General features: G+C 42.4%; 24 non-coding genes across 24 annotated transcripts; all 24 read left to right on the forward strand.

Moving 5' to 3' along the window:
* Positions 1-169: 169 nt before the first annotated feature.
* Positions 170-288, forward strand: LOC140022741 (5S ribosomal RNA). Its single transcript, XR_011826720.1, has one exon. It is a non-coding gene; the product is annotated as a 5S ribosomal RNA (ribosomal RNA).
* Positions 289-703: 415 nt separating this feature from the next.
* On the forward strand, positions 704-822 carry LOC140022742 (5S ribosomal RNA). The gene has a single exon (XR_011826721.1). It is a non-coding gene; the product is annotated as a 5S ribosomal RNA (ribosomal RNA).
* Positions 823-1,238: 416 nt separating this feature from the next.
* On the forward strand, positions 1,239-1,357 carry LOC140024338 (5S ribosomal RNA). Its single transcript, XR_011828311.1, has one exon. It is a non-coding gene; the product is annotated as a 5S ribosomal RNA (ribosomal RNA).
* A 417-nt stretch (positions 1,358-1,774) lies between these two features.
* Positions 1,775-1,893, forward strand: LOC140031924 (5S ribosomal RNA). The gene has a single exon (XR_011835849.1). It is a non-coding gene; the product is annotated as a 5S ribosomal RNA (ribosomal RNA).
* Positions 1,894-2,309: 416 nt separating this feature from the next.
* On the forward strand, positions 2,310-2,428 carry LOC140023944 (5S ribosomal RNA). Its single transcript, XR_011827910.1, has one exon. It is a non-coding gene; the product is annotated as a 5S ribosomal RNA (ribosomal RNA).
* A 416-nt stretch (positions 2,429-2,844) lies between these two features.
* LOC140024339 (5S ribosomal RNA) lies at positions 2,845-2,963 on the forward strand. The gene has a single exon (XR_011828312.1). It is a non-coding gene; the product is annotated as a 5S ribosomal RNA (ribosomal RNA).
* Positions 2,964-3,380: 417 nt separating this feature from the next.
* Positions 3,381-3,499, forward strand: LOC140022743 (5S ribosomal RNA). The gene has a single exon (XR_011826722.1). It is a non-coding gene; the product is annotated as a 5S ribosomal RNA (ribosomal RNA).
* Positions 3,500-3,915: 416 nt separating this feature from the next.
* LOC140022744 (5S ribosomal RNA) lies at positions 3,916-4,034 on the forward strand. The gene has a single exon (XR_011826723.1). It is a non-coding gene; the product is annotated as a 5S ribosomal RNA (ribosomal RNA).
* A 415-nt stretch (positions 4,035-4,449) lies between these two features.
* LOC140022745 (5S ribosomal RNA) lies at positions 4,450-4,568 on the forward strand. The gene has a single exon (XR_011826724.1). It is a non-coding gene; the product is annotated as a 5S ribosomal RNA (ribosomal RNA).
* Positions 4,569-4,984: 416 nt separating this feature from the next.
* LOC140024340 (5S ribosomal RNA) lies at positions 4,985-5,103 on the forward strand. Its single transcript, XR_011828313.1, has one exon. It is a non-coding gene; the product is annotated as a 5S ribosomal RNA (ribosomal RNA).
* A 417-nt stretch (positions 5,104-5,520) lies between these two features.
* LOC140031925 (5S ribosomal RNA) lies at positions 5,521-5,639 on the forward strand. The gene has a single exon (XR_011835850.1). It is a non-coding gene; the product is annotated as a 5S ribosomal RNA (ribosomal RNA).
* Positions 5,640-6,055: 416 nt separating this feature from the next.
* Positions 6,056-6,174, forward strand: LOC140023945 (5S ribosomal RNA). Its single transcript, XR_011827911.1, has one exon. It is a non-coding gene; the product is annotated as a 5S ribosomal RNA (ribosomal RNA).
* Positions 6,175-6,590: 416 nt separating this feature from the next.
* On the forward strand, positions 6,591-6,709 carry LOC140024341 (5S ribosomal RNA). The gene has a single exon (XR_011828314.1). It is a non-coding gene; the product is annotated as a 5S ribosomal RNA (ribosomal RNA).
* Positions 6,710-7,126: 417 nt separating this feature from the next.
* On the forward strand, positions 7,127-7,245 carry LOC140031926 (5S ribosomal RNA). Its single transcript, XR_011835851.1, has one exon. It is a non-coding gene; the product is annotated as a 5S ribosomal RNA (ribosomal RNA).
* Positions 7,246-7,661: 416 nt separating this feature from the next.
* On the forward strand, positions 7,662-7,780 carry LOC140022746 (5S ribosomal RNA). Its single transcript, XR_011826725.1, has one exon. It is a non-coding gene; the product is annotated as a 5S ribosomal RNA (ribosomal RNA).
* A 416-nt stretch (positions 7,781-8,196) lies between these two features.
* On the forward strand, positions 8,197-8,315 carry LOC140022747 (5S ribosomal RNA). Its single transcript, XR_011826726.1, has one exon. It is a non-coding gene; the product is annotated as a 5S ribosomal RNA (ribosomal RNA).
* A 416-nt stretch (positions 8,316-8,731) lies between these two features.
* Positions 8,732-8,850, forward strand: LOC140022748 (5S ribosomal RNA). The gene has a single exon (XR_011826727.1). It is a non-coding gene; the product is annotated as a 5S ribosomal RNA (ribosomal RNA).
* Positions 8,851-9,265: 415 nt separating this feature from the next.
* Positions 9,266-9,384, forward strand: LOC140022749 (5S ribosomal RNA). Its single transcript, XR_011826728.1, has one exon. It is a non-coding gene; the product is annotated as a 5S ribosomal RNA (ribosomal RNA).
* A 416-nt stretch (positions 9,385-9,800) lies between these two features.
* Positions 9,801-9,919, forward strand: LOC140024342 (5S ribosomal RNA). The gene has a single exon (XR_011828315.1). It is a non-coding gene; the product is annotated as a 5S ribosomal RNA (ribosomal RNA).
* A 417-nt stretch (positions 9,920-10,336) lies between these two features.
* On the forward strand, positions 10,337-10,455 carry LOC140031927 (5S ribosomal RNA). The gene has a single exon (XR_011835852.1). It is a non-coding gene; the product is annotated as a 5S ribosomal RNA (ribosomal RNA).
* A 416-nt stretch (positions 10,456-10,871) lies between these two features.
* Positions 10,872-10,990, forward strand: LOC140022750 (5S ribosomal RNA). The gene has a single exon (XR_011826729.1). It is a non-coding gene; the product is annotated as a 5S ribosomal RNA (ribosomal RNA).
* Positions 10,991-11,406: 416 nt separating this feature from the next.
* On the forward strand, positions 11,407-11,525 carry LOC140022752 (5S ribosomal RNA). The gene has a single exon (XR_011826731.1). It is a non-coding gene; the product is annotated as a 5S ribosomal RNA (ribosomal RNA).
* A 416-nt stretch (positions 11,526-11,941) lies between these two features.
* On the forward strand, positions 11,942-12,060 carry LOC140021866 (5S ribosomal RNA). The gene has a single exon (XR_011825848.1). It is a non-coding gene; the product is annotated as a 5S ribosomal RNA (ribosomal RNA).
* Positions 12,061-12,476: 416 nt separating this feature from the next.
* LOC140022753 (5S ribosomal RNA) lies at positions 12,477-12,595 on the forward strand. The gene has a single exon (XR_011826732.1). It is a non-coding gene; the product is annotated as a 5S ribosomal RNA (ribosomal RNA).
* The last annotated feature ends 289 nt before the right edge of the window (positions 12,596-12,884 follow it).

A 12,884-nucleotide genomic window follows, 5' to 3' on the forward strand; every position in this document is an offset into this window, starting at 1 on the left:
GGAAAAAAACAGGGGGCAAATCAATAACAAAAAAAATTATGAAAGCAAATAAATAAAAGGATAATAGGAAAATGCTTGAATTGACGCTTAAAATGAATTTCGGTCTAGAAAAGCCACACTGCTTCGCAGGACGGGGTAGTTTAAAAGAATAAAGCGAAAGGAATATGGCGGGTGCGATCATACCAGCACTAATGCACCGGATCCCATCAGAACTTCGAAATTAAGCGTGTTTGGGCGAGAGTAGTACTTGGATTGGTGACCCCCTGGGAAGTCCTCGTGTTGCACCCCTCTCTTTTTTGTTTCGAAATCCAAATTTCCTATTCGTTCTTTATCCTGTAGTAATTTAGCTCCGTCGGAACGATTGCTTAATATTTTGCTTCTTGTCGAAGGGTGAAGGAGGATCTGAAGGCGCGAGACAAATCAGGAACGGTACGGCTCGATCAAAGCCCGGATCGTCGATCAAATTTGTCGGCGCAAATGTATCAGCGCAAGCGTGAAGGATTGATTTCATGATAATGTAGAGTTGCGGGATGATGGAAAAAAACAGGGGGCAAATCAATAACAAAAAAATTATGAAAGCAAATAAATAAAAGGATAATAGGAAAATGCTTGAATTGACGCTTAAAATGAATTTCGGTCTAAAAAAGCCACACTGCTTCGCAGGACGGGGTAGTTTAAAAGAATAAAGCGAAAGGAATATGGCGGGTGCGATCATACCAGCACTAATGCACCGGATCCCATCAGAACTTCGAAATTAAGCGTGTTTGGGCGAGAGTAGTACTTGGATTGGTGACCCCCTGGGAAGTCCTCGTGTTGCACCCCTCTCTTTTTTGTTTCGAAATCTAAATTTCCTATTCGTTCTTTATCCTGTAGTAATTTAGCTCCGTCGGAACGATTGCTTAATATTTTGCTTCTTGTCGAAGCGTGAAGGAGGATCTGAAGGCGCGAGACAAATCAGGAACGGTACGGCTCGATCAAAGCCCGGATCGTCGATCAAATTTGTCGGCGCAAATGTATCAGCGCAAGCGTGAAGGATTGATTTCATGATAATGTAGAGTTGCGGGATGATGGAAAAAAACAGGGGGCAAATCAATAACAAAAAAAATTATGAAAGCAAATAAATAAAAGGATAATAGGAAAATGCTTGAATTGACGCTTAAAATGAATTTCGGTCTAGAAAAGCCACACTGCTTCGCAGGACGGGGTAGTTTAAAAGAATAAAGCGAAAGGAATATGGCGGGTGCGATCATACCAGCAATAATGCACCGGATCCCATCAGAACTTCGAAATTAAGCGTGTTTGGGCGAGAGTAGTACTTGGATTGGTGACCCCCTGGGAAGTCCTCGTGTTGCACCCCTCTCTTTTTTGTTTCGAAATCCAAATTTCCTATTCTTTCTTTATCCTGTAGTAATTTAGCTCCGTCGGAACGATTGCTTAATATTTTGCTTCTTGTCGAAGCGTGAAGGAGGATCTGAAGGCGCGAGACAAATCAGGAACGGTACGGCTCGATCAAAGCCCGGATCGTCGCTCAAATTTGTCGGCGCAAATGTATCAGCGCAAGCGTGAAGGATTGATTTCATGATAATTTAGAGTTGCGGGATGATGGAAAAAAACAGGGGGTAAATCAATAACAAAAAAAAAATATGAAAGCAAATAAATAAAAGGATAATAGGAAAATGCTTGAATTGACGCTTAAAATGAATTTCGGTCTAGAAAAGCCACACTGCTTCGCAGGACGGGGTAGTTTAAAAGAATAAAGCGAAAGGAACATGGCGGGTGCGATCATACCAGCACTAATGCACCGGATCCCATCAGAACTCCGAAGTTAAGCATGCTTGGGCGAGAGTAGTACTAGGATGGGTGACCCCCTGGGAATTCCTCTTGTTGCACCCCTCTCTTTTTTGTTTCGAAATTCAAATTTTCTATTCGTTCTTTATCCTGTAGTAATTTAGGTCCTTCGGAACGATTGCTTTATATTTTGCTTCTTCTCGAAGCATGAAGGCTGATCTGAAGGCGCGAGACAAATCAGGAACGGTACGGCTCGATCAAAGCCCGGATCGTCGCTCAAATTTGTCAGCGCAAATGTATCAGCGCAAGCGTGAAGGATTGATTTCATGATAATTTAGAGTTGCGGGATGATGGAAAAAAACAGGGGGCAAATCAATAACAAAAAAAATTATGAAAGCAAATAAATAAAAGGATAATAGGAAAATGCTTGAATTGACGCTTAAAATGAATTTCGGTCTAGAAAAGCCACATTGCTTCGCAGGACGGGGTAGTTTAAAAGAATAAAGCGAAAGGAATATGGCGAGTGCGATCATACCAGCACTAATGCACCGGATCCCATCAGAACTTCGAAATTAAGCGTGTTTGGGCGAGAGTAGTACTTGGATTGGTGACCCCCTGGGAAGTCCTCGTGTTGCACCCCTCTCTTTTTTGTTTCGAAATCGAAATTTCCTATTCGTTCTTTATCCTGTAGTAATTTAGCTCCGTCGGAACGATTGCTTAATATTTTGCTTCTTGTCGAAGCGTGAAGGAGGATTTGAAGGCGCGAGACAAATCAGGAACGGTACGGCTCGATCAAAGCCCGGATCGTCGCTCAAATTTGTCGGCGCAAATGTATCAGCGCAAGCGTGAAGGATTGATTTCATGATAATGTAGAGTTGCGGGATGATGGAAAAAAACAGGGGGCAAATCAATAACAAAAAAAATTATGAAAGCAAATAAATAAAAGGATAATAGGAAAATGCTTGAATTGACGCTTAAAATGAATTTCGGTCTAGAAAAGCCACACTGCTTCGCAGGACGGGGTAGTTTAAAAGAATAAAACGAAAGGAATATGGCGGGTGCGATCATACCAGCAATAATGCACCGGATCCCATCAGAACTTCGAAATTAAGCGTGTTTGGGCGAGAGTAGTACTTGGATTGGTGACCCCCTGGGAAGTCCTCGTGTTGCACCCCTCTCTTTTTTGTTTCGAAATCCAAATTTCCTATTCTTTCTTTATCCTGTAGTAATTTAGCTCCGTCGGAACGATTGCTTAATATTTTGCTTCTTGTCGAAGCGTGAAGGAGGATCTGAAGGCGCGAGACAAATCAGGAACGGTACGGCTCGATCAAAGCCCGGATCGTCGCTCAAATTTGTCGGCGCAAATGTATCAGCGCAAGCGTGAAGGATTGATTTCATGATAATTTAGAGTTGCGGGATGATGGAAAAAAACAGGGGGTAAATCAATAACAAAAAAAAAATATGAAAGCAAATAAATAAAAGGATAATAGGAAAATGCTTGAATTGACGCTTAAAATGAAGTTCGGTCTAGAAAAGCCACACTGCTTCGCAGGACGGGGTAGTTTAAAAGAATAAAGCGAAAGGAACATGGCGGGTGCGATCATACCAGCACTAATGCACCGGATCCCATCAGAACTTCGAAATTAAGCGTGTTTGGGCGAGAGTAGTACTTGGATTGGTGACCCCCTGGGAAGTCCTCGTGTTGCACCCCTCTCTTTTTTGTTTCGAAATCCAAATTTCCTATTCTTTCTTTATCCTGTAGTAATTTAGCTCCGTCGGAACGATTGCTTAATATTTTGCTTCTTGTCGAAGCGTGAAGGAGGATCTGAAGGCGCGAGACAAATCAGGAACGGTACGGCTCGATCAAAGCCCGGATCGTCGCTCAAATTTGTCGGCGCAAATGTATCAGCGCAAGCGTGAAGGATTGATTTCATGATAATTTAGAGTTGCGGGATGATGGAAAAAAACAGGGGGCAAATCAATAACAAAAAAAATTATGAAAGCAAATAAATAAAAGGATAATAGGAAAATGCTTGAATTGACGCTTAAAATGAATTTCGGTCTAGAAAAGCCACACTGCTTCGCAGGACGGGGTAGTTTAAAAGAATAAAGCGAAAGGAATATGGCGGGTGCGATCATACCAGCACTAATGCACCGGATCCCATCAGAACTTCGAAATTAAGCGTGTTTGGGCGAGAGTAGTACTTGGATTGGTGACCCCCTGGGAAGTCCTCGTGTTGCACCCCTCTCTTTTTTGTTTCGAAATCCAAATTTCCTATTCGTTCTTTATCCTGTAGTAATTTAGCTCCGTCGGAACGATTGCTTAATATTTTGCTTCTTGTCGAAGGGTGAAGGAGGATCTGAAGGCGCGAGACAAATCAGGAACGGTACGGCTCGATCAAAGCCCGGATCGTCGATCAAATTTGTCGGCGCAAATGTATCAGCGCAAGCGTGAAGGATTGATTTCATGATAATGTAGAGTTGCGGGATGATGGAAAAAAACAGGGGGCAAATCAATAACAAAAAAATTATGAAAGCAAATAAATAAAAGGATAATAGGAAAATGCTTGAATTGACGCTTAAAATGAATTTCGGTCTAAAAAAGCCACACTGCTTCGCAGGACGGGGTAGTTTAAAAGAATAAAGCGAAAGGAATATGGCGGGTGCGATCATACCAGCACTAATGCACCGGATCCCATCAGAACTTCGAAATTAAGCGTGTTTGGGCGAGAGTAGTACTTGGATTGGTGACCCCCTGGGAAGTCCTCGTGTTGCACCCCTCTCTTTTTTGTTTCGAAATCTAAATTTCCTATTCGTTCTTTATCCTGTAGTAATTTAGCTCCGTCGGAACGATTGCTTAATATTTTGCTTCTTGTCGAAGCGTGAAGGAGGATCTGAAGGCGCGAGACAAATCAGGAACGGTACGGCTCGATCAAAGCCCGGATCGTCGATCAAATTTGTCGGCGCAAATGTATCAGCGCAAGCGTGAAGGATTGATTTCATGATAATGTAGAGTTGCGGGATGATGGAAAAAAACAGGGGGCAAATCAATAACAAAAAAAATTATGAAAGCAAATAAATAAAAGGATAATAGGAAAATGCTTGAATTGACGCTTAAAATGAATTTCGGTCTAGAAAAGCCACACTGCTTCGCAGGACGGGGTAGTTTAAAAGAATAAAGCGAAAGGAATATGGCGGGTGCGATCATACCAGCAATAATGCACCGGATCCCATCAGAACTTCGAAATTAAGCGTGTTTGGGCGAGAGTAGTACTTGGATTGGTGACCCCCTGGGAAGTCCTCGTGTTGCACCCCTCTCTTTTTTGTTTCGAAATCCAAATTTCCTATTCTTTCTTTATCCTGTAGTAATTTAGCTCCGTCGGAACGATTGCTTAATATTTTGCTTCTTGTCGAAGCGTGAAGGAGGATCTGAAGGCGCGAGACAAATCAGGAACGGTACGGCTCGATCAAAGCCCGGATCGTCGCTCAAATTTGTCGGCGCAAATGTATCAGCGCAAGCGTGAAGGATTGATTTCATGATAATTTAGAGTTGCGGGATGATGGAAAAAAACAGGGGGTAAATCAATAACAAAAAAAAAATATGAAAGCAAATAAATAAAAGGATAATAGGAAAATGCTTGAATTGACGCTTAAAATGAATTTCGGTCTAGAAAAGCCACACTGCTTCGCAGGACGGGGTAGTTTAAAAGAATAAAGCGAAAGGAACATGGCGGGTGCGATCATACCAGCACTAATGCACCGGATCCCATCAGAACTCCGAAGTTAAGCATGCTTGGGCGAGAGTAGTACTAGGATGGGTGACCCCCTGGGAATTCCTCTTGTTGCACCCCTCTCTTTTTTGTTTCGAAATTCAAATTTTCTATTCGTTCTTTATCCTGTAGTAATTTAGGTCCTTCGGAACGATTGCTTTATATTTTGCTTCTTCTCGAAGCATGAAGGCTGATCTGAAGGCGCGAGACAAATCAGGAACGGTACGGCTCGATCAAAGCCCGGATCGTCGCTCAAATTTGTCAGCGCAAATGTATCAGCGCAAGCGTGAAGGATTGATTTCATGATAATTTAGAGTTGCGGGATGATGGAAAAAAACAGGGGGCAAATCAATAACAAAAAAAATTATGAAAGCAAATAAATAAAAGGATAATAGGAAAATGCTTGAATTGACGCTTAAAATGAATTTCGGTCTAGAAAAGCCACATTGCTTCGCAGGACGGGGTAGTTTAAAAGAATAAAGCGAAAGGAATATGGCGAGTGCGATCATACCAGCACTAATGCACCGGATCCCATCAGAACTTCGAAATTAAGCGTGTTTGGGCGAGAGTAGTACTTGGATTGGTGACCCCCTGGGAAGTCCTCGTGTTGCACCCCTCTCTTTTTTGTTTCGAAATCGAAATTTCCTATTCGTTCTTTATCCTGTAGTAATTTAGCTCCGTCGGAACGATTGCTTAATATTTTGCTTCTTGTCGAAGCGTGAAGGAGGATCTGAAGGCGCGAGACAAATCAGGAACGGTACGGCTCGATCAAAGCCCGGATCGTCGCTCAAATTTGTCGGCGCAAATGTATCAGCGCAAGCGTGAAGGATTGATTTCATGATAATGTAGAGTTGCGGGATGATGGAAAAAAACAGGGGGCAAATCAATAACAAAAAAAATTATGAAAGCAAATAAATAAAAGGATAATAGGAAAATGCTTGAATTGACGCTTAAAATGAATTTCGGTCTAGAAAAGCCACACTGCTTCGCAGGACGGGGTAGTTTAAAAGAATAAAACGAAAGGAATATGGCGGGTGCGATCATACCAGCAATAATGCACCGGATCCCATCAGAACTTCGAAATTAAGCGTGTTTGGGCGAGAGTAGTACTTGGATTGGTGACCCCCTGGGAAGTCCTCGTGTTGCACCCCTCTCTTTTTTGTTTCGAAATCCAAATTTCCTATTCTTTCTTTATCCTGTAGTAATTTAGCTCCGTCGGAACGATTGCTTAATATTTTGCTTCTTGTCGAAGCGTGAAGGAGGATCTGAAGGCGCGAGACAAATCAGGAACGGTACGGCTCGATCAAAGCCCGGATCGTCGCTCAAATTTGTCGGCGCAAATGTATCAGCGCAAGCGTGAAGGATTGATTTCATGATAATTTAGAGTTGCGGGATGATGGAAAAAAACAGGGGGTAAATCAATAACAAAAAAAAAATATGAAAGCAAATAAATAAAAGGATAATAGGAAAATGCTTGAATTGACGCTTAAAATGAAGTTCGGTCTAGAAAAGCCACACTGCTTCGCAGGACGGGGTAGTTTAAAAGAATAAAGCGAAAGGAACATGGCGGGTGCGATCATACCAGCACTAATGCACCGGATCCCATCAGAACTCCGAAGTTAAGCATGCTTGGGCGAGAGTAGTACTAGGATGGGTGACCCCCTGGGAATTCCTCTTGTTGCACCCCTCTCTTTTTTGTTTCGAAATTCAAATTTTCTATTCGTTCTTTATCCTGTAGTAATTTAGGTCCTTCGGAACGATTGCTTTATATTTTGCTTCTTCTCGAAGCATGAAGGCTGATCTGAAGGCGCGAGACAAATCAGGAACGGTACGGCTCGATCAAAGCCCGGATCGTCGCTCAAATTTGTCAGCGCAAATGTATCAGCGCAAGCGTGAAGGATTGATTTCATGATAATTTAGAGTTGCGGGATGATGGAAAAAAACAGGGGGCAAATCAATAACAAAAAAAATTATGAAAGCAAATAAATAAAAGGATAATAGGAAAATGCTTGAATTGACGCTTAAAATGAATTTCGGTCTAGAAAAGCCACATTGCTTCGCAGGACGGGGTAGTTTAAAAGAATAAAGCGAAAGGAATATGGCGGGTGCGATCATACCAGCACTAATGCACCGGATCCCATCAGAACTTCGAAATTAAGCGTGTTTGGGCGAGAGTAGTACTTGGATTGGTGACCCCCTGGGAAGTCCTCGTGTTGCACCCCTCTCTTTTTTGTTTCGAAATCCAAATTTCCTATTCGTTCTTTATCCTGTAGTAATTTAGCTCCGTCGGAACGATTGCTTAATATTTTGCTCCTTGTCGAAGGGTTAAGGAGGATCTGAAGGCGCGAGACAAATCAGGAACGGTACGGCTCGATCAAAGCCCGGATCGTCGATCAAATTTGTCGGCGCAAATGTATCAGCGCAAGCGTGAAGGATTGATTTCATGATAATGTAGAGTTGCGGGATGATGGAAAAAAACAGGGGGCAAATCAATAACAAAAAAAATTATGAAAGCAAATAAATAAAAGGATAATAGGAAAATGCTTGAATTGACGCTTAAAATGAATTTCGGTCTAGAAAAGCCACACTGCTTCGCAGGACGGGGTAGTTTAAAAGAATAAAGCGAAAGGAATATGGCGGGTGCGATCATACCAGCACTAATGCACCGGATCCCATCAGAACTTCGAAATTAAGCGTGTTTGGGCGAGAGTAGTACTTGGATTGGTGACCCCCTGGGAAGTCCTCGTGTTGCACCCCTCTCTTTTTTGTTTCGAAATCCAAATTTCCTATTCTTTCTTTATCCTATAGTAATTTAGCTCCGTCGGAACGATTGCTTAATATTTTGCTTCTTGTCGAAGCGTGAAGGAGGATCTGAAGGCGCGAGACAAATCAGGAACGGTACGGCTCGATCAAAGCCCGGATCGTCGCTCAAATTTGTCGGCGCAAATGTATCAGCGCAAGCGTGAAGGATTGATTTCATGATAATTTAGAGTTGCGGGATGATGGAAAAAAACAGGGGGCAAATCAATAACAAAAAAAATTATGAAAGCAAATAAATAAAAGGATAATAGGAAAATGCTTGAATTGACGCTTAAAATGAATTTCGGTCTAGAAAAGCCACACTGCTTCGCAGGACGGGGTAGTTTAAAAGAATAAAGCGAAAGGAATATGGCGGGTGCGATCATACCAGCACTAATGCACCGGATCCCATCAGAACTTCGAAATTAAGCGTGTTTGGGCGAGAGTAGTACTTGGATTGGTGACCCCCTGGGAAGTCCTCGTGTTGCACCCCTCTCTTTTTTGTTTCGAAATCCAAATTTCCTATTCGTTCTTTATCCTGTAGTAATTTAGCTCCGTCGGAACGATTGCTTAATATTTTGCTTCTTGTCGAAGGGTGAAGGAGGATCTGAAGGCGCGAGACAAATCAGGAACGGTACGGCTCGATCAAAGCCCGGATCGTCGATCAAATTTGTCGGCGCAAATGTATCAGCGCAAGCGTGAAGGATTGATTTCATGATAATGTAGAGTTGCGGGATGATGGAAAAAAACAGGGGGCAAATCAATAACAAAAAAATTATGAAAGCAAATAAATAAAAGGATAATAGGAAAATGCTTGAATTGACGCTTAAAATGAATTTCGGTCTAAAAAAGCCACACTGCTTCGCAGGACGGGGTAGTTTAAAAGAATAAAGCGAAAGGAATATGGCGGGTGCGATCATACCAGCACTAATGCACCGGATCCCATCAGAACTTCGAAATTAAGCGTGTTTGGGCGAGAGTAGTACTTGGATTGGTGACCCCCTGGGAAGTCCTCGTGTTGCACCCCTCTCTTTTTTCTTTCGAAATCTAAATTTCCTATTCGTTCTTTATCCTGTAGTAATTTAGCTCCGTCGGAACGATTGCTTAATATTTTGCTTCTTGTCGAAGCGTGAAGGAGGATCTGAAGGCGCGAGACAAATCAGGAACGGTACGGCTCGATCAAAGCCCGGATCGTCGATCAAATTTGTCGGCGCAAATGTATCAGCGCAAGCGTGAAGGATTGATTTCATGATAATGTAGAGTTGCGGGATGATGGAAAAAAACAGGGGGCAAATCAATAACAAAAAAAATTATGAAAGCAAATAAATAAAAGGATAATAGGAAAATGCTTGAATTGACGCTTAAAATGAATTTCGGTCTAGAAAAGCCACACTGCTTCGCAGGACGGGGTAGTTTAAAAGAATAAAGCGAAAGGAATATGGCGGGTGCGATCATACCAGCAATAATGCACCGGATCCCATCAGAACTTCGAAATTAAGCGTGTTTGGGCGAGAGTAGTACTTGGATTGGTGACCCCCTGGGAAGTCCTCGTGTTGCACCCCTCTCTTTTTTGTTTCGAAATCCAAATTTCCTATTCTTTCTTTATCCTGTAGTAATTTAGCTCCGTCGGAACGATTGCTTAATATTTTGCTTCTTGTCGAAGCGTGAAGGAGGATCTGAAGGCGCGAGACAAATCAGGAACGGTACGGCTCGATCAAAGCCCGGATCGTCGCTCAAATTTGTCGGCGCAAATGTATCAGCGCAAGCGTGAAGGATTGATTTCATGATAATTTAGAGTTGCGGGATGATGGAAAAAAACAGGGGGCAAATCAATAACAAAAAAAAAATATGAAAGCAAATAAATAAAAGGATAATAGGAAAATGCTTGAATTGACGCTTAAAATGAATTTCGGTCTAGAAAAGCCACACTGCTTCGCAGGACGGGGTAGTTTAAAAGAATAAAGCGAAAGGAACATGGCGGGTGCGATCATACCAGCACTAATGCACCGGATCCCATCAGAACTCCGAAGTTAAGCATGCTTGGGCGAGAGTAGTACTAGGATGGGTGACCCCCTGGGAATTCCTCTTGTTGCACCCCTCTCTTTTTTGTTTCGAAATTCAAATTTTCTATTCGTTCTTTATCCTGTAGTAATTTAGGTCCTTCGGAACGATTGCTTTATATTTTGCTTCTTCTCGAAGCATGAAGGCTGATCTGAAGGCGCGAGACAAATCAGGAACGGTACGGCTCGATCAAAGCCCGGATCGTCGCTCAAATTTGTCAGCGCAAATGTATCAGCGCAAGCGTGAAGGATTGATTTCATGATAATTTAGAGTTGCGGGATGATGGAAAAAAACAGGGGGCAAATCAATAACAAAAAAAATTATGAAAGCAAATAAATAAAAGGATAACAGGAAAATGCTTGAATTGACGCTTAAAATGAATTTCGGTCTAGAAAAGCCACATTGCTTCGCAGGACGGGGTAGTTTAAAAGAATAAAGCGAAAGGAATATGGCGGGTGCGATCATACCAGCACTAATGCACCGGATCCCATCAGAACTTCGAAATTAAGCGTGTTTGGGCGAGAGTAGTACTTGGATTGGTGACCCCCTGGGAAGTCCTCGTGTTGCACCCCTCTCTTTTTTGTTTCGAAATCCAAATTTCCTATTCGTTCTTTATCCTGTAGTAATTTAGCTCCGTCGGAACGATTGCTTATTATTTTGCTCCTTGTCGAAGGGTTAAGGAGGATCTGAAGGCGCGAGACAAATCAGGAACGGTACGGCTCGATCAAAGCCCGGATCGTCGATCAAATTTGTCGGCGCAAATGTATCAGCGCAAGCGTGAAGGATTGATTTCATGATAATGTAGAGTTGCGGGATGATGGAAAAAAACAGGGGGCAAATCAATAACAAAAAAAATTATGAAAGCAAATAAATAAAAGGATAATAGGAAAATGCTTGAATTGACGCTTAAAATGAATTTCGGTCTAGAAAAGCCACACTGCTTCGCAGGACGGGGTAGTTTAAAAGAATAAAGCGAAAGGAATATGGCGGGTGCGATCATACCAGCACTAATGCACCGGATCCCATCAGAACTTCGAAATTAAGCGTGTTTGGGCGAGAGTAGTACTTGGATTGGTGACCCCCTGGGAAGTCCTCGTGTTGCACCCCTCTCTTTTTTGTTTCGAAATCCAAATTTCCTATTCGTTCTTTATCCTGTAGTAATTTAGCTCCGTCGGAACGATTGCTTAATATTTTGCTTCTTGTCGAAGCGTGAAGGAGGATCTGAAGGCGCGAGACAAATCAGGAACGGTACGGCTCGATCAAAGCCCGGATCGTCGCTCAAATTTGTCGGCGCAAATGTATCAGCGCAAGCGTGAAGGATTGATTTCATGATAATTTAGAGTTGCGGGATGATGGAAAAAAACAGGGGGCAAATCAATAACAAAAAAAATTATGAAAGCAAATAAATAAAAGGATAATAGGAAAATGCTTGAATTGACGCTTAAAATGAATTTCGGTCTAGAAAAGCCACATTGCTTCGCAGGACGGAGTAGTTTAAAAGAATAAAGCGAAAGGAATATGGCGGGTGCGATCATACCAGCACTAATGCACCGAATCCCATCAGAACTTCGAAATTAAGCGTGTTTGGGCGAGAGTAGTACTTGGATTGGTGACCCCCTGGGAAGTCCTCGTGTTGCACCCCTCTCTTTTTTGTTTCGAAATCCAAATTTCCTATTCGTTCTTTATCCTGTAGTAATTTAGCTCCGTCGGAACGATTGCTTAATATTTTGCTTCTTGTCGAAGGGTTAAGGAGGATCTGAAGGCGCGAGACAAATCAGGAACGGTACGGCTCGATCAAAGCCCGGATCGTCGATCAAATTTGTCGGCGCAAATGTATCAGCGCAAGCGTGAAGGATTGATTTCATGATAATGTAGAGTTGCGGGATGATGGAAAAAAACAGGGGGCAAATCAATAACAAAAAAAATTATGAAAGCAAATAAATATAAGGATAATAGGAAAATGCTTGAATTGACGCTTAAAATGAATTTCGGTCTACAAAAGCCACACTGCTTCGCAGGACGGGGTAGTTTAAAAGAATAAAGCGAAAGGAATATGGCGGGTGCGATCATACCAGCACTAATGCACCGGATCCCATCAGAACTTCGAAATTAAGCGTGTTTGGGCGAGAGTAGTACTTGGATTGGTGACCCCCTGGGAAGTCCTCGTGTTGCACCCCTCTCTTTTTTGTTTCGAAATCCAAATTTCCTATTCTTTCTTTATCCTGTAGTAATTTAGCTCCGCCGGAACGATTGCTTAATATTTTGCTTCTTGTCGAAGCGTGAAGGAGGATCTGAAGGCGCGAGACAAATCAGGAACGGTACGGCTCGATCAAAGCCCGGATCGTCGCTCAAATTTGTCGGCGCAAATGTATCAGCGCAAGCGTGAAGGATTGATTTCATGATAATTTAGAGTTGCGGGATGATGGAAAAAAACAGGGGGCAAATCAAAAACAAAAAAAAAATATG

This window comes from Coffea arabica, chromosome 11e (assembly GCF_036785885.1).
Source record: "Coffea arabica cultivar ET-39 chromosome 11e, Coffea Arabica ET-39 HiFi, whole genome shotgun sequence".
In the NCBI taxonomy this organism is placed as follows: Eukaryota; Viridiplantae; Streptophyta; class Magnoliopsida; order Gentianales; family Rubiaceae; genus Coffea; species Coffea arabica.